Consider the following 24046-nt stretch of genomic DNA (forward strand, 5'->3'; position numbering starts at 1 on the left):
ATGAAATACACACCTAGCAGAACCTAATAATGCTCCCGTGGCAGCTCATTCACTCATTTGAAACACATATATTGGTCTTATTCCTTTGTTACCAATGAAAGGTGGCTTGTGCTGTTCCAACATTATAGGAAGAGTACTGTCTAAGAAAAAAATTTTTTTCTCTCAGGAAGAAAGTTCTTTGCCCTTCTTGAAAATTTCCTGTTGCATATATATATATATTTCCCTTTATACTAGAGAGACTATATAATACTAAATTCAATCTATCCAATTTGCAAAAGTAGGGTATTTTATCCAGGTTTCATATGATGTAGTTAAAAATGTTCAGATCCACACATGGATTAAAAAAAAAGTTAATTTAATTTCTGATGAATTAGTGTAAAAGGGAAAAGGAAAGAGTGGAATTTCTATTCTGTTTTTAACAGCTAGACTTTTTCTTTTTTTGGTTTTTCTTTTCTTCTTTTTAATAATGGTTATAACAGCTCTGATTTGATGAACTCTGAATTTTTTTCTTTTCCAGTTTGAGTGTCTAGATAAAAGATCTTTTTTCATGTATATGTAACTTTATAAATTGGAGGTTTAGTAGAGCAGAGCAAGTGAGAAGGAAAAGGGGGTGGGGGAAGAAAAGAATGAGTCATGAGGGACTGTGTAACTGAAAAGTTAAAGATGGAATTATAGCCTATTAAAAACCTACTTGATACCTTGCAGGAGAGCACACTGTATCCACAAAATGAAGAAAATGGAAAACAAGGATGAGTGCAGTGTGACTGAAGATAGGATTAATTAGTGAACTAAACAGCATAGTAACTTTCAGAATCAGCTGTCTATTGACAAATTAGTCAGTTTTCCAGTTCTGTTACCACTGTTTCTTGAGTCCTTCATCTAGCAATCCCAACTTGACTTACTCTGATTCCTGAACTCATTGCAATGGTTTTCCCATCACTGTGACCATATCTTAAGAAGTATTAATTGAAAAAGGGATGGGTAGGATTTGGGGAGGAAATGGAGAATTATTTTTTCTTTTGTTTGGAGGTAAGAAAATAAATAAAACTAAATTATAATAGAGGCAGCTGCTCTTTTTAAGCATTTTGAGAGTTCTGAAATTTAAAACTAAGTGACTTAAATTGTATATGGTTTTAAATTCACAGATAGGAGCTCAATATAAATTATTACAAATTTTCTAATAAAGCTAAATATACAATTGCATTCCTAAACTAGTAAAAATGCAAATGATGTCATCTGTATCTTCTGTAACTATTCTTTTAAGTAGCTCTGGGCTGCTGCATGCCACCTAGTATCAGTATATAAGAAAGCAGAAAATAGTAGATGCAATTTACCTATCTCTTCTTTTTTCCCTGATGCCAACAATCCTGGAGGCTTTCAAAAGGTCAAATTAAGTTAGAAAACAGCAGTGGGAAGCAAAATAATAATAAAAAAGGATTATCTAATGATTTCATGACTGCTCTCTGAAAATTTTATTAAAAAGAAACTTTATCTAGATAAAATATTGAACTACTCTCATGATGAAATAAATCACCACCTGGCACAGTTTACATGGACATTATCCTGCAGTTCAAATTAACATCCAGAAGAAAATATTCTGAGCACTGGTTGATTCATGGAAGTAGTGGTAAATGGTAGCAATAGAAGGTATTTTGCTGATTCCACTCCTTCTGATATAATTTACCATAATATTGACTACTCAACTATAGTGAAATATTTTGAAAATTAGAATACATAATGTGTTCTTGACAATCACCGTTTCGGTGGTGGTAGTGGGTTAGCTATTTTCATTGCTAATAAAAATAAAATGACTGAAAATCAGTATTCCTATAAAATAAAGTATGTTGGGTGATTTTCATGCTGTCAGACATACAGTAAATTTTGGAGATATTTTTTGTTTCACTAAATGGAAATCCATGCTGAAGTTCAGTAAGAAGGTACTAGATATGAAGCTGCTCTTAGAGCTTCCTGAGAACACCTACAGGCTCCTCTCCACATGAGCTGATTCATCAGATCACAGTTCATTTCAGCTCTTTGCATTGACCTGTGCACGCTATATAGATAAGTTGACTTTAATGGACAAGTGAGCTGCAGTTAGCTATCTGGCCTTTCATTCTGAATATTTTCATTCATGCTAGTCCTCCTGAATCAAAAAATAACCAACAACAAAAAATATTGAGAAATCCGAGAGCAAGCTGCAGTTAGTTTCTTGTTGTGGACATGTCCTGAAATGGACTTTATTACAGCAAAACTCATCTTTTAACGAAAAATTTCATCTGTCTTAATTCACTGAGTAGAAAGCTATAAGTAATTATCTACTGACTATTACAGAAGTAGCTGGCACATCTATAGCTACAAGAGTGTCAGTTTTGTCATTATAAACTCTGTCATTCTAGGTTCTGAAAATTTGCGGACTATTGAAACTTGGCACAAATGTTAGAAGATTAAATGCAAGCTCTCTGAAAAGAAATCTTGGTGTCCAGCCATTTGCAGATCACATAACTGAAGAAGAAGAATAGTTTGCTGTTTGAAAACTTATTGTGCAGGCTTTTCAGTTTGGAATGACTTCACTGAAAATAATGACATTTAACTTACACTCAAGACTCCCCATACTACTTAAAACATAACAACATGACTTTAAGTTCTATTCATCAGGATTATATAAACATCACACAGTAGTTCCAGTAACACTCTGGATGACATCATGGGTGATTACATTTTAATCTTCTACTGTAATAATTGCCCCTTCTGATTGCTGCTGGTAATGACTCCTGTTCTGTACTGCATCCAGCCAACCCTCATTTGGAGAAGCAGAGGGTAGTTCTTTTGTGAAGAATGGGTTTCAGAAGCTTCTGGCTTTAGATATCTTGAAAAAAACTGGACAAATATCTGCAGAGATGTGTCACATGTATCGCCAAGTCTGTCAAATACAAGAGATATGAATCTTTCTGATATCCCTTTTCTGATTTATTTTGTCCTAAAGCTATGAAGATATTCTCCTAAACCTATGGAGATATTCTTAGTTTGTAAAAACCAAACAATCCAGTTCCATGGGAGGACTGAAATATGTAGTAAACTTCCTAAAAATCAAAAGTAACACATAATAAGTCTATTAAGTTAAACTTTTTACAGATTCATCTGGTTGGGAAAGCTCTTTCTACCTGTCTTACCTTATGATTCTTATGAAAGTGTTGGGAGAGAAAGGACAGACAGGCTCGGTAACAGAGGCACCATAAGGAAAGACAAGAATGACACGGCAACTGCAAAAGGTATAGCAATGGTACTAGCCAAGTGTCAAATCTGCAGCCAATCACATTGAAATTGCCATATTTCTTACTGAAGTATTTCCTCTTTGAAAATTAATGTGTGGGGGAAAAGCAACATGAAAAACAAAAACACATTCAAAGGAGCTAAAGCCAACAAACCAGAGCCAAGCCGTGTTGAGGCTGTGGTATCTTGGAGCTATAATCTTTATTTATACCCTAAGCAGTGGAAAGGCAATATTGCTATATCATGCATGCTGAGAAGCATAGTTTTTTGCATTCTACTTTTTCCTCCTAGATTATTTAAAAATACTACAAATACAATCAGACAAGTATTAAACATATCATCTACAAGAAGTAGTAAATTTCTGAGGGAAAAAAGAAGTACTTTATTTTTCATTATTTTAAAATTCACAACATTATTGTTTTTAAAATGTGAACATACTATCTAACAGAATAAGTAAGCAACAGTCTATCTAAATAGACTGTCTGAAATGGAAATAAAATGAAAACTGTGAAGAAATGAAATTTGGCAGCAGTGAGACAGAAAAATCCTGTATTTCTGAAAGAAATTTCTGGCTCATGAGGTAAATGTTAAGTCCAAGTTCCTCTGTCAACAATGTATCTTTTTCTCCTGAATCCTTTATTTGAGATCTGTGAGACCTTTTCTTCTTTTCGTCATCAAGGCTGAACAATTCTGCATGTTGGAGTCTGCATACGTGAGATGTTGTATGGATGATTTTCAAAGGAGAACCAAGAAGTGCATGCTTAGTAAGAACAAGTAAATGTCGATTCAGGAATTTGTGTCCTATAATCTTTCTTTAGTTGAATTAGACTGGCACAGGACGAAAACGATTTGACAGATTAGCTAAAAATGAAAGAGTAATGCAACATTTAATTCTTGTATTTCCACTGACATTTTTTCTGCTTACATCCAATTTCAACATTTTTTAAACGATTCAGAGAAAACCTAGCAATCTTGCTAGTATTGTCTGTAGCGTGTCAAGTCTTGCTGTAGAGGAAAGCAATGTTAGGATGTTATATTACATCTACTGTTGATTGGTAGCTGTGGTCACTCAGTTCCCTGCAGGCATAACAAGTAATCCACAAAACAGCTGTCTCATGCACAAATTGACCATACCACATTGTTTTGATTATTGAGTTTGGCAGAGACAGCTGATGGAAGTTGCAATGCATTTTCAGTAAGCACTTATGGCTACATGTTCAGAGGATTCATTTTAATTCCTTCATTTATCTGTTTTTGATAAAGCCTGAGTGCTTATGCAATAGCAGGGATTTTCATCATGGCAGAAATGTTTTACAGGGTAGCATTATATCATTCCATATGACCTCAGTTAACTTGCTGTGGCCATATTAGAGGGCATAGTGACAGCTTATATTGCAAGCTTCATGACTAATTGCTGATGCGCTTCTTTTGGCTCCTTCATGGACTGTGTGTGGTCAAACAAATTGAAAGGAATATATTTGATAATTCAGGAGCTGGTTGCAAAACCTGTGCAATACTGGAGCACATCAAGAAGATACCGGGTTCATAAGTATGATTAATCTACTGATTGATTGTATGGTTCAAATGCACTCTTATGCCTTCAAAACTTGAAGTTTTACTGACCCAACAACAGTACAATAATCACTGCTTGTTTACAAATCTGACAAATTTAGCTATGCTTTTACTAATATAATTGTTGGCCTACTGTTGAAGACAAAAATTCAGATGTGGGCACAGGTTCAGATTTTGACACCTTCATCCTGAAGTTACATAGGAGTAAACGAGTAGATATTGAAGAACAGTGAAATTACTGTAGCATGACACCTTATGGAAATGTAGACCAAAAAAGATTTTTTTCCTCATAATATTAGTATCTCAGATACATTTCTTTTGTATTTTCATAAGGTAAATAGAAGCTGTGCAGCTAACTATTACTGAAAGAAAAGAAAATCGTTGTGGATTACAAATTGACTTATCTATAAACTGGCAAATCTAGAAGAGATAATCTTCCTTTAATATTGAAGTAGACCACCTCAAATTTCCTCTCTAGAGTTCAGCACACTGTGAGTTATTTATCTGTTCTTGGAAAACATGGGGGGTGGGGGGAAGCAAACCTACAGTTGTCCAAGTATTGCTAATAAATTTAACAGGAAAATACTTTACTGGACTTCATAAAATAATAGCTGACAATGAATGTAGGGCAAGGACTAATGAAAAAAGTACTTCAAATGTGAACCCACATTCCTGGCTCTAAATCACCTCTTCACTGTCTGAAAGAAGACTTGGACGTCATTTCAGTTAAAAACTTTCTTCAGTGTATCTTGGCAGTACAAAACAGTATCAAATTTTAATGGCCTGAAAGTAATCTTGAAGATATTATTAAGTCATCAAATACATGAACAATACAGAATCATTCTAGTGACCTGTCGTGTTTTAATCCCAGCCAGCAACTAAGCACCATGCAGCCACTCATTCACTCCCCTCACCCAGAAGGAACAGGGACAGAATCAGAAAGAAAAAGGTAAAATTTGTGGATTGAGGTAAGAACAGTTTAACAGAACAGAAGGAAGATACTAATAATGATAATAATAACAACAATAATAAAATGACAATACTAATAATAAAACAATTGGAATATACAAAACAAGTGGTGCACAATGCAATTGCTCACCACTCGCCGACCAGTGCCCAGTTAGTTCCCGAGCAGCGATCCACCCCCACCCCCCGCCAGCCAACTCCGCCCAGTTTGTATACTAGGCATGACATCCCATGGTATGGAATACCCCTTTGGCCAGTTTGGGTCAGCTGCCCTGGCTGTGTCCCCTCCCAACTTCTTGTGCCCCTCGAGCCTTCTTGCTGGCTGGACATGAGAAGCTGAAAATCTTTGATTTACCATAAACACTACTTAGCAACAACTGAAAACATCAGTGTGTTATCAACATTCTTCTCATACTGAATCCAAAACATAACACTATACCAGCTACTAGAAAGAAAATTAACTCTATCCCAGCTGAAACCAGGACATGACCCTAGTCACAGAGAATATGTTGATAATATTGCCGGGTTGTTCCATCCTGTGGTTTAGAATGTTTGGGATTTGCCATCAATGAATGACGTGTAATCTCTGACCCGCTTCTCCCCTTCCCCTTCTCATCCTTCCTCTGCTGTTCCATCTATGTTGGGGAAATTGTTCAACTTTAGCCTTATGGCAGCTTTCACAATTAGAAAGTTTAAGGGGCCTTCATCAATGTTTATATTTGACTAACCATCTTCCTCCATGATGTTGCAAAACCAAAGTTCTGCACTATGAAAGCATTATCAAAGTCTGATGAAAACGTTGACACTGAAACCTGAAGGGGCAGGTATTTAATCTGTACCCCTCAAAAAGTGAAGAAAAAAAGATTGCTTATGAATAACAGCAAAAGATATTTGGATATATATTTGGATGAACAGGACTGGTTATGGATAGAAGGCAAAAATATTTGGATGAATATTTTGGGATAAGTGAATGCTGGAGCCTAATAGTCTGAGATGCAAGTACATAGGAAACTGCTGAATCACAAGAGATGAAGACAGTGACGATGCACTGGGAGCAAAGAATATCCAATAAAATGGAAAAGAGACAAAGACAAATAGTGATTTACTGAATACAAAATTAACTTTGAAATTAATTTCCAAACTTGATCTTTAAGGCCAAAATGTATTCAATATAATGTGGATAAAATAAAATTATCTGCTGTAAAATGTAGAAAACATAAACTTCTACTGAAGTCTTTCTCTGTAGAGCAATAATCCATATTTGTTGGGTAAGGACTTTCTTCTAGAATCCCTGGAGGCATCTTCAGTACAAAATCTGAAATAGTTGGACATTTGATCTGTTTGACAAGTTCTGTGTTAAATGCCTTTTTTTTTCTTTTTTTTTATTTAACACTTTATATATAAAAGGGTACTTTTTAAACTCGTGCTTATATTTTACTTTTAATAATCTTATTCCACTTTAACAGGCATTCTAACTATTTTCAGTCATAGAGCTTGTCTTCCTGAACCACAGAATTGTCAGGGAATCTGCTCTTTGAAAACTGAACCAAAACCGACTCTACAAGCACGAAAATGAGTGAAGCACAGTCTCCTGTAGTTTTGGATCTCAGCAATGAATGAAAGCATCTGCTTATTTTCTTTCTGTTTTGTTTTTCTCCTGTGGCTGAGGTCTTTGCATGAGTTTCCTTCCATGTGGATTATCTGGTATTTAAGAATATTTGGAGTAATTCTAGACCTGTTTGTTCAGGTGGCACACACTTATACTTTTGACACTGGATGTTCTTTTTGCAGTTTCCCTGTAGTTTCTTTAAAGCACTTAGGAATATGTTAAGTACAGTTGAAATTCCTGCTACTTAAGTCCCTAATATTTTTAGCACTTGATAATGCATTCCTCAGTTGGAAGCTTAGTAGATAAAGTTTCACAGTTGCTGCTTTCTTATCAAGGTCCACAGAAAAAAAACAGCGCAGATGGTGTTGTTGCAAGCATTACAGCTATTACCGTCGAAGTCTATTCAGTCAGCATGTGTTGACTGATAAAATACATGCACCTGATCCTGCACATTTCTGATGTTCCTTTCAGAGACACAGGCTAGTCTAAACCCAATAATGAAGAGAAGCTATTAGGACATATCTTTGGTCTACTTACTCCAGTTTCTTCAGTCATTTTCCTAATGTTGTGTATTGCTTTTTGGTGAACATTTATATTTTCATTAAAAATTATACATAATACAATGAGAAAATTCTATAAAAACTACTCATATTAATTATCATTACTCAGTTAATCTCTCCTTTTCTTTGTAAGTTGCCAGTTTACTTACTTTGGCTGTCACGAATGCTGAGGATTGATTAAACTCATGCAATAATATCTTGCTCTCTGTGGATTGCTTGTGGACTTCCTGCAGTAATTATTCTTTCTTGAAAGTTATATTAGTATAATTTGTTCTTTATTTTGTATGAGGCTCATCCAAGTCAGACAATATTGTTTCTTCTCCAAGACAGAAAATTTTCTAAACCAATAAAGACATTCAAGAAGGCCATCTTAATATCTTAACAGAATACTCAAATAAATCCATATTAATAACATTGTTTGTCAGGTCATATTCTTGCTCATCTTGCTGTTTGTTCTCTTTTCCACAACAGTTCTTAGAAACCAGGCACACAAATATTCACAAACAGCATTAAAAAAAAGTCTGGAAAATACCATAAAATCAGGTGAACATTTTTTCTTTAAACAAATGTTTACAAACACTATTTTCCTGTTATCTGTCCATTTCTTGAAACAGGAAAATACAGAATGAAAAAGTCAGAGCTCTGTCTCTTTCTTCTCATGTTAAAATGCTACTTTAAAATACATTTTAAAAATAGATATAATCTCAGTTTACTGACATAACCAGAGGATATGTATTTCTCAGCATTTTGAATTCCCACTTAAATCATGGGCTGTACAGTTCTGATCAAGAATGTATGTAATGGTCACAGTTGTATATTGATTCAGAGCATTGCAAAATGTATACATAAATATATGTTCACCATTCATGCCATGTTATTCACAAAAATAAGATAGTGGTATTCTGCTCCTTTACTGACCAACATTATGAACATACTGAAAATGTTGCTGTGAAATACGAGATATAGACAAAATAGAAAGATAATAAATTCCAAAGAAGCAGCAGAATATAAAGAAAATAATAAAAAATGAGTGAATTATATACCATGAATATTAAAATTTAACTATTTTAAGAACATCTGTAAATCAACCTCTTTTTTTTTTTTTTTTTTTTGCTTAAGCTTTTTGTGAATAGTGCATAATATTTTTTAAAACTGAAATGGAATGTTTAATAGCTTTATTTTTAGTTTGGATCATGTTGTGTTTGCTCTATATGTAGACTTTTTACATGACTGATTTTCCAAGAACTATGAAGATTGTCTTTTAAGACTGTAGGAGATAATTTCAATAACTACTTGTTATCGATGTCCTCTGTCAGTTATGACAGGTAGTGCCATCTTTTTTGATTACACAGCAGATGCAAAGCATAATCAAAGGATTTTTAAGCCAAACCAAATGTTCTTAATAAATGTTTCAGAACTTTTCATTCATTAGTATCAGTCACAATAATGCAGTATAACTTATAAAAACATACTTTCTTTCCAGTGAATTGATTAAATGGTATGTTTTTTTTCAGGTAGCACAGTGAATGACTTATATATCCAGGAGAAAAGAAAACAAATTTGTTCTTATTTACTAACTGAAAAGCTTAAAAACTGAAACAATAAAATAAATAAAAGAATAAAAAAGTAGAAAATATCTGTAGCTGTTGGACCAGATGATGGGAACACTAGCAATCACAGGCTTTTCCAAGCATAGACAAGTGTGAATATATAGAACCAGAAAGTATTGGAAACAGATTTGAAAACAGACTTATTTCTGCCATACAGCTTTCAGAATAGCCTTTTGATATATTTCAAAGCAGCTTTAAAAGTATACATGTACATTTATCCCCATTTACACAGTTGATGTTTTGCCCTTATTGAACACCGCTAATGTTTCGTACTTTAAATAGAAACACTCCATCATATGTCCACCTCTAGAGCCCAAAGAACTCTTCCTCTCATCCTTTCCTCAGATATTTCCACATTTTCAGCTGAAATATCAGAGTTTATGCTGCATGTGGCAGTACGCAGAAAATGAGTAGGATCACCACCCCCAAAAACCATCTCCCACTAAATTGTTCAACAGGGCAAAGGAAACATCATTTTTCTACTCCTTCAGCAAACAAACCTGAAAAACCTACGTGACTAAAAGGACAGAAATAACAGTCAGGCCCTGATAAAGCAGTTTATGAACAAAGCTGAGCAGAAGCTTTGTTCATCATTCCAATTTGTTCCAGACAGATCCAAAGACCTTTAATATGGATTTATACCCAAATATAAGAGGATGATCAGAAAGTGAGTCTGAATTATAATTTGAAGACTAGAGCTGAAACAGTGTTAAGGTCTTTGATTCTAGTCCAAGGTCTTAGCCTTTAGTCTGGAGGGGTAGTTCTGGTTGTACCTTCTCCACAGGAAGAACTGCTCATCAGTGAAATGTATAAATTGTTAAAAAGTTCCTTAATGCCATTGCATACATCTAATACTTTTTTTTTTTTTTAAATCAGGAACATGAACCAAAACTGAGGTGTACCCCAGCCCAGCCACACTGTCTTTGTGATCTGAAAATGAGGTTCCAAATCCCTTTAGACACCTACTATTTGATGGGGGAGAATATCTTGTTCAGAAGTACAAATAAATTATGATCCTGGTGGTAGAGCACTGGTAAAAGAAAACTAGCAGAGAGACAAGAAAACTTTTTAGTGTATGGGTCTGTATTGCAAAAATGTTGAATACATATAACTGAACTGTTGCTCTTTGCAATGGGTTTTTATGAAATGTGATTAGTATAGCATATGTTTGAACAAATTACACTCCAAATACATTCAACTATTGAGATTACAATGTACAGCTTCCCATGCCTTCATATGTTGAGCAATAGTTTGATTTTTCCTTCCTTTTCTTTGTCGTGGTTTAAGCCCAGCAGGTAACAAAGCACAACGAAGCCGCTCACTCACTCCCCCCTGCCCCTTCCCGGCCATGGTGGGATGAGGAGAAAATATAAAGGCAGGCTCCTGAGTCGAGACAAGGACAGGGCGGGATCACTCACTACTTATGGTCCCGGGCAAAAGACGGGCTCAACTTGGGGAAGAAACAAAATCAGTTTTATTTATTACTAGTCAAAACAAAACAAGGATATTAGGAAGTAAAACCCAAACCTTAGAACACCTTCCCCCCACCCCTCCCTCCTTCCCACCTCAACCCCACTCCCGGTTCTCTCCACCTCCTCTCCCAGCAACACAGGGGAACAGGGGATGGGCGTTGTGGTCAGTTCATCACACATTATCTCTGCCGCTCCTTCCTCCTCAGGGGGAGGAGGACTCCTCACTCGTTCCCTGCTCCACAGTGGGGTCCCTCCCACAGAAGACAGTCTTTCATGAACTTCTCCAGCATGAGTCCTTCCCAAGAGCTGCAGTTCTTCATGAACTTCCCTGGCGTGTGTCCTTTCCATGGGCCGATGTTCAGTCACAGACTGCTCCAGTGTGGGCTTTCCCATGGAGTCACGGCCATCTTCGGGGGCATCCCCCTGCTCCAGCACACCTCCTCCCCCTCCTTCCTCACTGACCTCGGTGCCTGCAGAGGGGTTCCTCTCACATTCTAATCCCCCCACTCACTGCAGGTTTCCCCTCTTAAATCTGTTCTCCCAGAGGTGCTACCACCATCACTGATGGGCTCGGCCTGGGCCAGAGGTGGGTCCGACTTGGAGCCGGGGGAAGTTCTAGCAGCTTCTCACAGGAGCCAGCCCTGCGGCCCCTCCCCCGCTACCAAAAAAACCCACCCCACCCCACACAAACCCATAACATTTTTTTAATGCAGGTAACAAGAAAGACCTTTTCCCAAGCACTTCAAAGTCACATTGGACACTGGTCGTCTGAGATGAGCAAAACATACTGAGTGAAAAAGGCATTGACAAAATCAGAAATCAGTCAGACTGGTGATATTTTATACTGGGTAGACAAAATTCAGGATCTGAGCATCTTCCACATGACCTTATCTATAAAACTGTGAAGGTGGTTGTTAATACTGAATAAAAGTTTGCAGAACTCTCAAGGACACAGCAAAAATCTAACAGCCACCTCCATCTGACTCACTAATCTACAGGTGTACAGATGTACAATATTTTCTGAAGCAAAAGGAAATCATTACAATATCCAAATGAAATTATCCTAACATATTTGCCTAGCAGGCAAGAAAGTTAGCTTTTAGAATACTATGATACATCTACAGACAAGGTGCATCACATCATATTCATATGATGTAGTTTTATTCTACAAGAAAAAAGATCTAATCATAATATTTAATAGCTGTTTCATTGGTTCATACAATTAGACTGATTTGTGAATAAAAGTCTAGTTAATCATTCATCTTGGGAATACCCTTTCAGCTCTCCGACTTGTAATAGTTTGTTTGAACTAGTGTTCTTAAAATTCTAAATGCAAAGCCTTTTTAAATGCCAAAAAAAAAATATCCTTTCGTATTTTGACCTACTATTCTTCTCTTTCTTACTCTTAACTGTCATTTAGTGGGACTTCATATGATTAAAAATGGTACTGAGAAGCATTTTGGCAAAACTATTTATTATTTGTTTTCTCTCAAGTCAATATCCCTGCAGAAACTAGAGAGTAACATCTTATTTTCTCTAGACGCATATTTCAAGCTGATGTTTGGGGTTTTCAAAGCCTACAATTTCCAGGACCCCCTTATTTTCTAGGATATTTTAAGTGGCAAGGCATTCATTTTCTAAAAAAAACCAAACAAACAGGGTTTCCAGTTTTTATGCAGAAAGAGATATTTGATGATCTTTGAAAACCATTGTAAGATTTCAGTGTGCAGCACTGACATCTACCAGAAGCAATGGTGCAAAGAGCCATTATGCAAGTATAATGCTTAACAGATCTGAGAACTGGGAAAGGGAGATAATGGAAGACATATAACTTTTCAAAAAACATTCCCACTTTCATCATTCACATGAAACATTATGAATCAGTACAGAACATATGAGTGGTGCGATGCACTGTTTCTGTCCCACACCCTCTGCTACCCAAATATAAAAATTCAACTAAACTCATACTTTCAAACTGTTTTGTTTCTTTGAGCAGTGCCTTAAATTCAGACCTTTCTCTGTGGGATGGCAAATTCATCACCAGTAGTATTCTGTTTCTTTGTTTGTGCTTCTGGGCATAGGCAACAAAATTATACCTGCCTGCAAAATAGTGTTTGCATTAGTCTAAAAAGGAATTTTCGTCAGAGCAAACTGATAGAGCCGTGATCCAGCACGGGAGGCTTCAAACAAACTGCCCTTTATTGAATTTTATAATAGTCATAATAGTACTAAAATAAATTGTTTGGTTATTTAAGATTTCTTCCCTTTGCCCAGCAGTAATTCACACCTTAGTAAGTCTTCAGCTTTAGCTCTCTAAACGTATTTCTGCCAGGGAGAGAACAGCGACTTGTCATCTGCACACTTACAACCACAACTTCCCTCTAAGGATAGGGACATTCAAAGAATGCCACACATGAAATTAGGATTCCAAACTTGACAACAGATTGATACCTGTTTTTCTATAATTCATAGAAGGTTAGTTCATCTTACTATTTTTTTCTAAGAAGCTTAATATTTTCTCTCATTATATTGGCTGGGGTTTTTTTAACACTTAGCAACAAATTAATTTTATTTTTATTTTTTGTGATTCTTTTAAAACCAGGGTCAACATAACTAGATTTTCACATGCTTAAATTTATATAGTTGGTGCTGACATTAGTTTTATTGGCAAAGAATGGAGCTGTTGTAACTGTGTATTATCTCAGTGGATATAAATGTGCATGATAGAATATTAGTGGAAAGATAGCAGAGGGCAAAGAAATTGAGTTAGAAATATACTTAAATACATCATGAGAAACAGGTAAATTCTTAAATTAGCAGGCAATTAAAATTATTAATTATTCTAAAGTGACCGATACTGAACTTCTTTTAGAATGTGCCTTTAACAGGAAAAGGGATATGAATAATCCAGTCTTGTTCACACTTAAAGAGATTGCTTCTGTAGATAAACTAGTAGAGCATTAGCTTAAACTATTTCTTCAAATGGAATCAAATATATTAGCCAAAGGCTTTTTCTGCTAATACAGATGTAGTTACTCTAAGGTTTTTTTTTTTATTTTTTTGGTTGGTAGGGTTTTTTTAACAGTCTATTAAGACAGTGATTTTTTTTTTACACCTTAAACCAAAAGATTTGTGCTGAAAAAAAAAAAAAAATAAAAATTTTATAACCTTTGTCAGGTGTGGCAATATATTGAAAATCTTTTTTATAAATAGTCTTAGTAAATGTCTGGAAGGACGAGCCTGAACAGGTTCTAAAGCTACTCTTTTGGAAAGGTGAAAATATCACTCAGGGATATTGTATATGTGTGCCTGTGAACACAGGAAGAGAACCGTAGATTTTCTGTATCAGAAGTGCAGAGAAATCTGAGCAGAAGAACAGAAAAAAAATAAATAAAAAATTTATGCAAGCTTGGAAATTACTCTTCATTTCCTCTTAACGAAAAAAATAACCGTATTTTGTAGAAAACTGCATATGATTATCAGTTTTACAGGAAGTAAAAAAGCTTTCTCCATTCACATAACTTGCATTGTACACTAACTCGACAGAAATGCAACTCAGGGCGGATGTGATAGGACTTCTACCATTCCTTCTTTATTGAGAGCTGAACAGGCGTTTCATGTTTACCTTTTGCGCAAAACAGTACTTTAATGATTACAAGCTCTTTTCTGCTGAAAGTCAGGGCTCTGCACGCACCACCTGGCCCTGCAGCCTTTCCTTCCCACCCAGGGCCCTGGCTGGCCGTGCTCCCACCCCCGCCTCCCCGCTCCCCCAACCCTGCGGCCTAGCCTGCTCTTGCTGCTTCCTGAGGACTCTGCTGCAATAAGTGAAAACCTGAAATATGTGGCATCCCATGATGCCTGATGTTTTCCAATAGCACTGAACTACCAACGTGCATCTCGGTGCATGGCAAGGGAAAACCAACATCATCAACCTAGGGTGGGTGCGCGCCTTTGGTGCGTGGCAGCCTCCGCACGCACATCCAGTGGCATGAAGCTTAGAAGTGAATTTTTTTTGGAAAAAAGTTCCTAATGTGAAAAAGAAATTAACTGATCTCAGAAACCATCATGCTCACTTTCACTCCTGAAACTTCTTTCTAAGAGCAGAGTGGGTGACTTTATCCATAGCTAGGCAAATTGCAAAACGCTTGTTTTCTTTCTGCTCTGCCAAGATTGTTGCCCCAAGGGGTGATGATCATTACAAAACCTTAACGGTCATGTGGACAAAGAATTGCATTTTTGTATTGGGTCTGGCAGGGATGGAGTTCACTTTCCCCATAGCAGCCCTCATACTGCTGTGCTTTGTATTTGTAGCTATAAGGGTGTTGATAACGCACCAATATTTTGCCTACTGCTGAGCAGTGCTCACACAGCATCAAGGCCGTCTCTCCAACCCCATCCCCAAAGGCCAGTAGGCTGGGACTGGGCAAGAGGTTGGGAGGGGACATAGCCAGGACAGCTGACCCAAACTGACCAAAGAGTTATTCCATACCATATGACATCCTGCTCAGCAATAGAAAGCTAAGAGAAAGGAGGAGGGTGTTTGTTATTAAGGTGTTTGTCTTCCAAAGCAACCACCAAGCATACTGAGGCCCTACTTCACAGGAAGTGGCTGGACATTGCCTGCTGATGGGAACCAAAGCATAATTTTCTTTGTTTGTTTCCTTTGCTTCCGTGCATGGCCATTGCCTTCATTAAAGGCCACACATGGCCTTTATTAAACTGCCTATATCTCAACCCAGGAGTTTTTAACCTTATTTTCTCCCCCTGTTCTGCTGAGGAGTGGAGTGATAGAGTGGCTTGGTGGATACCTGGCAGCCAACCAAGGGTAACCCACCATACGAATGCAAACCATGTTATTCAAAACTGCTTGGCACACTGAAATAACTAAATAATTTATCAGCATGGGGAAGAGGATCAAGAAAACAAGGCCAATCATGCAGTCATGAAAGAAATGGTCTTCAGTCCTTTTAAAGCAATAGAGACAGAAGCACACAAAAAGGCCCAAACAAAAAAAAAAAAAACAAAAACAAAAAACCCCAATCCCCCAAAACAAAATTAAACAAAAAATAAACAAACAAATAAACAAAACCCCTCAGAAAAATCCACGCATAAAACAGAAGAAAGCAAGTTTTCGTGAAAAAGCAGGAGGTGATAGATGAGATGGAATATGGAAGAGAATGACTCTGGACTTCATTAAGAAATCTAATGTGAGCAGGAAGAGCAGGTGAGGACTATAAGGAAGAAGTACAGATATGTGCACTGATGTTCTGTTATTCTGCCTACACCTGTATGTCTCCTGTGCTCTATGAAGTGTAATTGTTTTACAAGCAGAAGTCTATGTGCTATACGCATCAGCTTCCATGACTCCCTGAGAAATAAACTATGAAACAAGGTTGAGCTTGCTAAAACTCATGCTTAGTTTTTTTGAAGATACACACTGATGTTAGACATGACTAAGATAGCTGGATAGTAGCTTTTCCCATTTTTATGAAGCCTTTACAACAGCTGTTTAATTTCCTCTTTGACTATATTTACATGCAGTCTTCTTTTGTATTTTGAGGCTGTGGGTTCTCACATCTTTTCAGTCTCCCTTTCTAAAAATCTATTACATACTGCTTCTCAGACCCTTTTCCAAGACTTTCTTTCCAGCCTCCCGCTGATTTAAAACAGCATTGTTGCAGCACCTTCAGTTATCTTCACTTAAATTCAGTCTTTCCTTTACAGAATTACTTTCCAGTTCACTTCTGTAAAGCAGAGATGCCCATCTCCTTTCTGAATTTTTAAATATAACTTTTAAGTTTCATGCTGAGCTTTGAGAAGTACAACTGGATGCGCATGAGGAGGTTTCGGTGCACTAAGTGTGCCCATCCTAGAATGATTCTTAGATGTTGCTCAGCTTAGAGTACCTTTGGGAAAACTTGTAGCCACATTGTGCTGCTAAAGTTTGGCACCTCTGCAGGCTGAGGAACTTTATGAAGTTTAGAAGTTGTTTCTTTTCAATTTTTCAAGTTTCTGGAAGTCTGTTAGAGAATATTTTCTCCTGGTGGGTGTGCATTTGGTTTCCTTTGAATCAGTATTGTCTTCTTATTTTTGGCAAGTCACAACTGTTTGGCCAAAATGATACTTTTTCATGTTCTTATTGGGATTTATCATTTATCTGTAAATAACAATGCACTCTGAATTTATGTGGTGGGGTTTGGTGTTTGTTTTGTTTTGTTTTGCCTTGTTTGGTGTTTTTTTTTTGTAGCGAACGTGGTAGAAACACTATCCTGCAAATTGTGAACGTGACCTACAGAGCATCTGAATTCTTCTTTTATTTTTTGATCAAATCTTCCTAATTGATGCTTGAAATTCTGGAAGAAAAGCTTGCTTGCTGTTGTCCTCTTATTGTGAATTTATTTTCTATGATCTTTAATTTGACATCTAAATCTCTGGTATCTTTATATCTTATCTAGTGTCTGAAGTATGTCTGACATAACAAGCTCAGTTAAGAATACAATAAGGGTCTTCAATGATGAAAAATATTGCATAGTTTTGCATCTTTGTCTGATAATCTAAGGCGATCAGCCATCTGGTGATTTCAGTTGTCATGTTCTAAGTAAGACATGGTCTGATTTTTGTTATGGGGTTGTAGCAACCAATGCTTTGTGCAATGAAAACCACATCCTTTGAAAACAGTGGTCTATCTTCATTTTAAAATATTAAATTTTCATTTCCGTTTTCTTTTATGTTGAAGACCTCAAATATTTGGACTTCCCAAAGAAATCTATTTTCTATAGTTTACTCTTCCATTCTTGCCATCACTGACTTCCACTTCCAAGTTAAAACTTCTTTGGATTTTTTTTCTGCTTTTCTTCATAACTCCTCAATAAGTGGTTGACATTATACTTTTCAAAAAGTACTTTTAAAATATAGCTTAGCAGATTTTCAGTTACATTTAGTCTTGCATTTTAGATAAATCCTTTGCACTTACCAGGCACTGACTGCAAACCAAAATTGCTTTAGCTGCCCTGAAGCAGATGGGAATGTGTAGAATTTCGTGAAGAATGATAGATTAAAATCACAAGAGAACTGATGCTTGTCAGATGAAAAGCAATAGACATATATGAAAACAAATTTTAATGTAAGAATGACTAAATTTTCCAATGAAATGCAAATGTTGACTATATGAATTTAGCTTTACTATAACTTGTCACTTTTCAAAGATAATGTTATTTTTAGAAATCTAATATTTAACCATACCTGAATATTGACTAGCTAATCTGATATATTTCAGTCATGGTAAAAATGGGAAGAGTTGTTAATGCATAATTAAGCATAATAATAATAATAATAATAATAATAATAATAATAATGAGGTCCATGTCCTTCTTATGGTGGGGGCCCCAGAGCTGAACGCAGTGCTCCAGGTGGGGCCTTACAATAGAGTAGAGGGGGAGAATCACCTCCCTTGACCTGCTGGTCATGCTTCTTTTGATGCATCCCAGGATATGTTGGTTTTCTGGGCTACAAATGCACATTGCCAGGTTATGTTGAGCTTCTTGTCAACCAACACCCCAAGTCCTTCTCCTTAGGGCTGCTTTCAATCCAATCTCTTCCCAGCCTGTATTTGTGCTTGGGATTGCCCCGACCCATGTGCAAGACCTTTCACTTTTCCTTGCTGAAGTTCATGAGGTTTGCATGGGCCCACTTCTCATGCCTTTCAAGGTCCCTCTGGATAGCATTCCTTCCCTCCAAAGTGTTGACGGCACCACACAGCTTGGTGTTGTTGGCAAACTTGCTGAGGGTGCACTCCGATTCTCCTGTCCACGTCGCTGGCAAATATGTTAAACATCACTGGTCCCAATACCTGGATTAATGTTTAGCAAATGGTGCCATTAACTGAGTGGAAGGTTGATGAATCTTTCAGATCCTATCTATGTATAGAACTTGAGCAGGACAACACTTCTCCATGCCTAACTTTATTCTGTGTTGTTGAAGAATGTCTTAAAAGAAGTGGGATTGAGGAGATAAGAGTCAAAGATTACAGGGTTCACACGTCAGTAGGTGTGCAGGAACAGACTGAGAAAGGAGACTTTTCTATGCCGTACTGGGTCAAATCTTAAAATCAAAGTTTTGCATATCAGGATGTGCACCATTCAATCTGCAGTTCAAGATGTGCACCATTCAATCCTCAGTTCTCTGCACATAAAACATGCATGGAGGTCAGGGAGTTTGATTTTCAGTTCTTTAGTCTCTGACCTCAGGCAAACTGTGCACAGTTAATTTTTCTCCTAGGCAAAAGATTAGGAGCAAAAATCAGTGGGTAAAAAAATAGTCAGTACCCAAAGACTTTGAAAATGTGATGTATTAAATATGTGCTAAATTTTATGAGTGTTAACCTGAGAAGTTTGGAGCCTTCCTATGCAATGACAGTGCTTGATACATGCCCTTGAAATACCCAAATGTTTCTAGCATGTAGCTCATAAAAGTCTAATATTACACACCCAAGAACATGATTAACATCTATTAAAATTAATCCATAAACAAATTGTTACGTTATTCATGATTATCAATATCCTAAACAACTATCTTCCTTGATCACACCTCTGCTGAGTAAATTAATATTAAAACTTTGCAAATATTAAATATGCAGAATCTAATCCTTTTACTAGTAAATCCCAATACCATCTTCAGCAAATAATTTCAATCCCATGGTCATCCACAAAAAAATCGGAGTAGATTTCATTTTCTTATATTAAAAAACTAAGGTAAAAAATGAAAAACTTTTTGTAGCCCAGCTACTAGAGTATGCAGTTGCTAATTAATGTTCATCAGGGGAAGTAATTGGCATTGACCAGACATCATTATTGGAATCATATCTACAAGGAACCAGACCAGTGTGAATAAAACTAATTTAGTCTATGGTGTCTGTTGCTAACATTTTTTTCCCCACTTTCAATCTTAGAGTTGTATCAGTCTTGGTAAAATGTCAGCCTACTTTAGTTCCCAGTTACAAGTCATATCTGTGTTTCCCCTCTGGTTTGCTACAATCTATAACATTCACAGCTCTCCCTTACTTGACCTATTTCCTCTTTTTCCTTCTTCTGATGTAGCTGTAAAATGGGAATATATGAACGAACACTAGAGCATGTCTTATTATATGTGTGATGAAGAAGCATATATACATGCTCCTATGTACATATAAATGTCTTCATATATACCTGCTGATAGGGAATTTTACTAGTTCTATATTGCTTCAAGCCTGTAAATAGGGAAAACTTCTTGCTATAATCAGTTTTTCACAAAGACAATTATAACTGTCCTGAAAGGTAGTGACACCTTCAGATATAAAACACAAAACTGAAACCAGCTTCTGTCTCTTAGACTACACCAGTGCTTATTGTCATCAGTGCCTATCCTATTGACCTTTTAAGTAATAACATTTTTTCATTCATTTATTTTCTCAGTTTCCTTCTTAGTCATTGTCACCACATCTATTTATGCACTTCTCTGTTGTGGAACATCTCTGAAAGCACATTGAGAAAATGCACTCATAAATGTACATAAACTGCTAAAATACCGTTTTTATAGTAATCTAGATCTGCTTTGAACTAATTTTATTCAGATAAATGGAAAAGTGGCAGTGGTGCAGTGGGGGGTGAGACTGGGGAGACTTGAAGCATTCCTGAGAATAACTCTTTAGCCATAGTCTAAAGCATTACATAAAATATTGGGCCTTATCAGTCCAGCAAAAACCATGCAGCAAGTCAGCAAGGTGTTCAAAAGAAAAATCTTCTCTGCTTGAGTGACTTTTGGCCAGCAGGTAGAAGCAAGGACTAATTTAGCAGTCAATTTGTAACACATGATGCAGTAGGTAGAATTACATGTAGTCTTCAGGATCCACTGGACAATGCTAAGGATCTCCACAGTTGGAGACATTTTTTTCAGAATCTTGTCTACATCCATGGATTCATATTTTAGTGCTGTGTCCTATCATATCAGCTGCCACACATGCATTTGATCACTTGTCTCTGTATTAGTTGTTAAAATAGAACTCTTGAACTATTATTGACCATTATCTGACAGTTTAGTCTTGTATAAGTACATTCCACTCTGTTGTTGTCTACATGAAACGGTGGAGTTCAAGATCCTTAGGGCAGTGAGGAGGGTGCACAGCAAGATCCCTACCTTGGACTTTAGGAGAGTAGACTTTGGCCTCTTCAGGGATCTGCTTGGTTGAGTACCATGGGATACAGCCCTGGAGGGCAGAGAGGTCCAAGAAAGCTGGTTAATATTCAAGGATCACCTCCTCCAGGCTCAGGAGTGATGCATCCCAACAAAGAGGAAGTCAGGCAAAAACACCAGGAGGCCTGCGTGGATGAACAAGGGGCTCCAGGACAAACCCAAACACAGAAAGGAAGCCTACAGAGGGTGGAAGCAATGACAGGTAGACTGGGAGGAATACAGAGACATTTTCCAAGCAGTCAGGCGTCAGGTTAGGCCACTCTCATAAGGCCCCACTTGGAGCACTGCGTTCAGCTCTGGGGCACCCACCATAAGAAGGACATGGACCTCCTCGAGCAGCTGCAGAGGAGGGCCATGAAGATGATCAGAGGGCTGGAGCACCTCTCCTGTGAAGTCAGGCTGAGATAGCTGGGGTTGTTGAGCCTGGAGAAGAGAAGGCTTCAGGGACACCTTATGGTGGTGACCTTCCACTACTTAAAGGGTGCCTACAGGAAAGCTGGAGAGGGACTTTCTGCAAGGGCATGTAGTGATAGGACAAGGCGTAACGGTTTTAAACTGAAAGAGGGTAGATCTAGATTAGATATAAGGAAGAAGTTCTTCACTGTGAGCATGCCCTATCCCTGGAAGTGTTCCAGGCCAGGCTGGATAGGTCTGTGAGCAACCTGGTCTAGTGGAAGGTGTCCCTGCCCATGGCAGGGGGGTTGGAACTAGATGTTCTTTAAGGTCCCTTCCAACCCAAATCATTGTGTGGTTCTATGATTCTATGGTTTATTGTACGGCTATTGCTGCAGTTATTATTTTTAATCACTGAGAATACTATCGGTCCCTTTAAATTCTCTTTAAAGTAGTAATATATCATGTTCTCTCTGTACTCATCATGCCATGAGGGTCAAAATAAAACTATTAGGCAGCCTTATAGCAATAGAAAAAGTCGAAATTACCACTTGGGAGTCACGGAATAATTAATCTATCCAATCCTTCTGGCTAGCTTTAGTTAAATGCAATTTCTCTACAAAATAAATGTTAACAAATGAAGGATAAAATAAAGGTTGATTGGAATGAGTGAAGAAGAGAAAGAGAGGTGAGAGGAGCAGGGGTGGGAGAGAGGGATGTACTACTGCGGTGGAAATAACTTTATTATTATTATTATTATTATTATTGTTATTATGCTTAATTATGCATTAACAACTCTTCCCATTTTTACCATGACTGAAATATATCAGATTAGCTAGTCAATATTCAGGTATGGTTAAATATTAGATTTCTAAAAATAACATTATCTTTGAAAAGTGACAAGTTATAATAAAGCTAAATTCATATAGTCAACATTTGCATTTCATTGGAAAAATTAGTCATTCTTACATTAAAATTTGTTTTCATATATGTCTATTGCTTTTCATCTGACAAGCATCAGTTCTCTTGTGATTGTAATCTATCATTCTTCACGAAATTCTACACGTTCCCATCTCCTTCCTGCCCATGGCAGGGGGGTTGGAACTAGATGTTCTTTAAGGTCCCTTCCAACCCAAACCATTGTGTGGATCTACGATTCTATGAAATCTCTTTCTTTTAAACGAGAATGACACTTCAATGTCTGTGTCACCTGTTTCTATTATCTGTTAAGTAGATGGTCTCAAAGGGATGCAGAATTTGTGAAGGCATGTCAGAACTAGTTTCCATGATATCAAGATACATGCTTCTAGAATGTATACACTGGTGTTCTTTAATAAACGGTCCATGTGTGGTATTCCTTCCAGAGGGAAGGGACCACAGAAGGAGGAGGCTCTTGCTGTACCTCATAAATAGGATAGTGCAAACAAACCCATCAAACAGCACAAGAGAATTTATTTTATTTCACATATCCGGTCCAGATTGATTACCCTAAACAATTTTAGAATCAGCCTGGTAGGTCCCAGACGTCACCAAGACAAAAGGCTAACTAAACCTAATGTGCATTTGAAGACACTTGAAATTTAAACTGCAAATCCAAATTAATCTGTCACATTGGCCACACTGTGAGTATATCTTCTAAGTTCCAAATCTGTAATGTGTGAGTTAAAACTTTTTCAGCTTTGTGAATTGGCATCAGTATTGAAGATGGTGAAGACAAGCAAAGAAGAACTATTTCTACCTCAGTTATATCAAAAGCTATTGCTCATTAGCCGACTATGCCTGGAATTAGCTTGCAGAATAGAGGGGTAATTTCTTTGGACCTAGTGTCACATGTACCAAGTGTTTGTCTATGATAATCTTTACTTTATTCTCCACAAGTCTTTATTTGAAACTGCTCTTTGGCAGGGTCCTTAATTTTAATGACTATCAGGGATTTGATCATTACTTGGTGAATCTTTACCTCTCAGATGTGATTGGCTTTTTAAAAAGTGTTCCCAATTTCAACAAGTAGTCTACTGCAGAATGACATCTATAAATGGAATACTTTTCAATTCTCCAGTTGTATTACATGAGGTTTAATATATTTTTGCCACTAGAAATGCCTTAAAAAATCAACACTTTTGATCTTTTGGAACAGTGGGTAATGTAGTTTAGGGAAAGGGATACATTCAAGAGGGATATCTCTGAAAAAGATATCTTTATTTATAAAATATTGGAATCTTGTAACTAGGATTCTGACCTTTCTTCATAAATTTTGTCATCAAAAGAATTATTTAACTTTTTTACTTTTGCAAAATGACTGTTCATCAGAAATTTGAATCAGAGGAATATGTCAATTTTTTCTGCTAGTCATAATGACTTGTTTTA

This window comes from Accipiter gentilis, chromosome 2 (assembly GCF_929443795.1).
Source record: "Accipiter gentilis chromosome 2, bAccGen1.1, whole genome shotgun sequence".
In the NCBI taxonomy this organism is placed as follows: Eukaryota; Metazoa; Chordata; class Aves; order Accipitriformes; family Accipitridae; genus Astur; species Astur gentilis.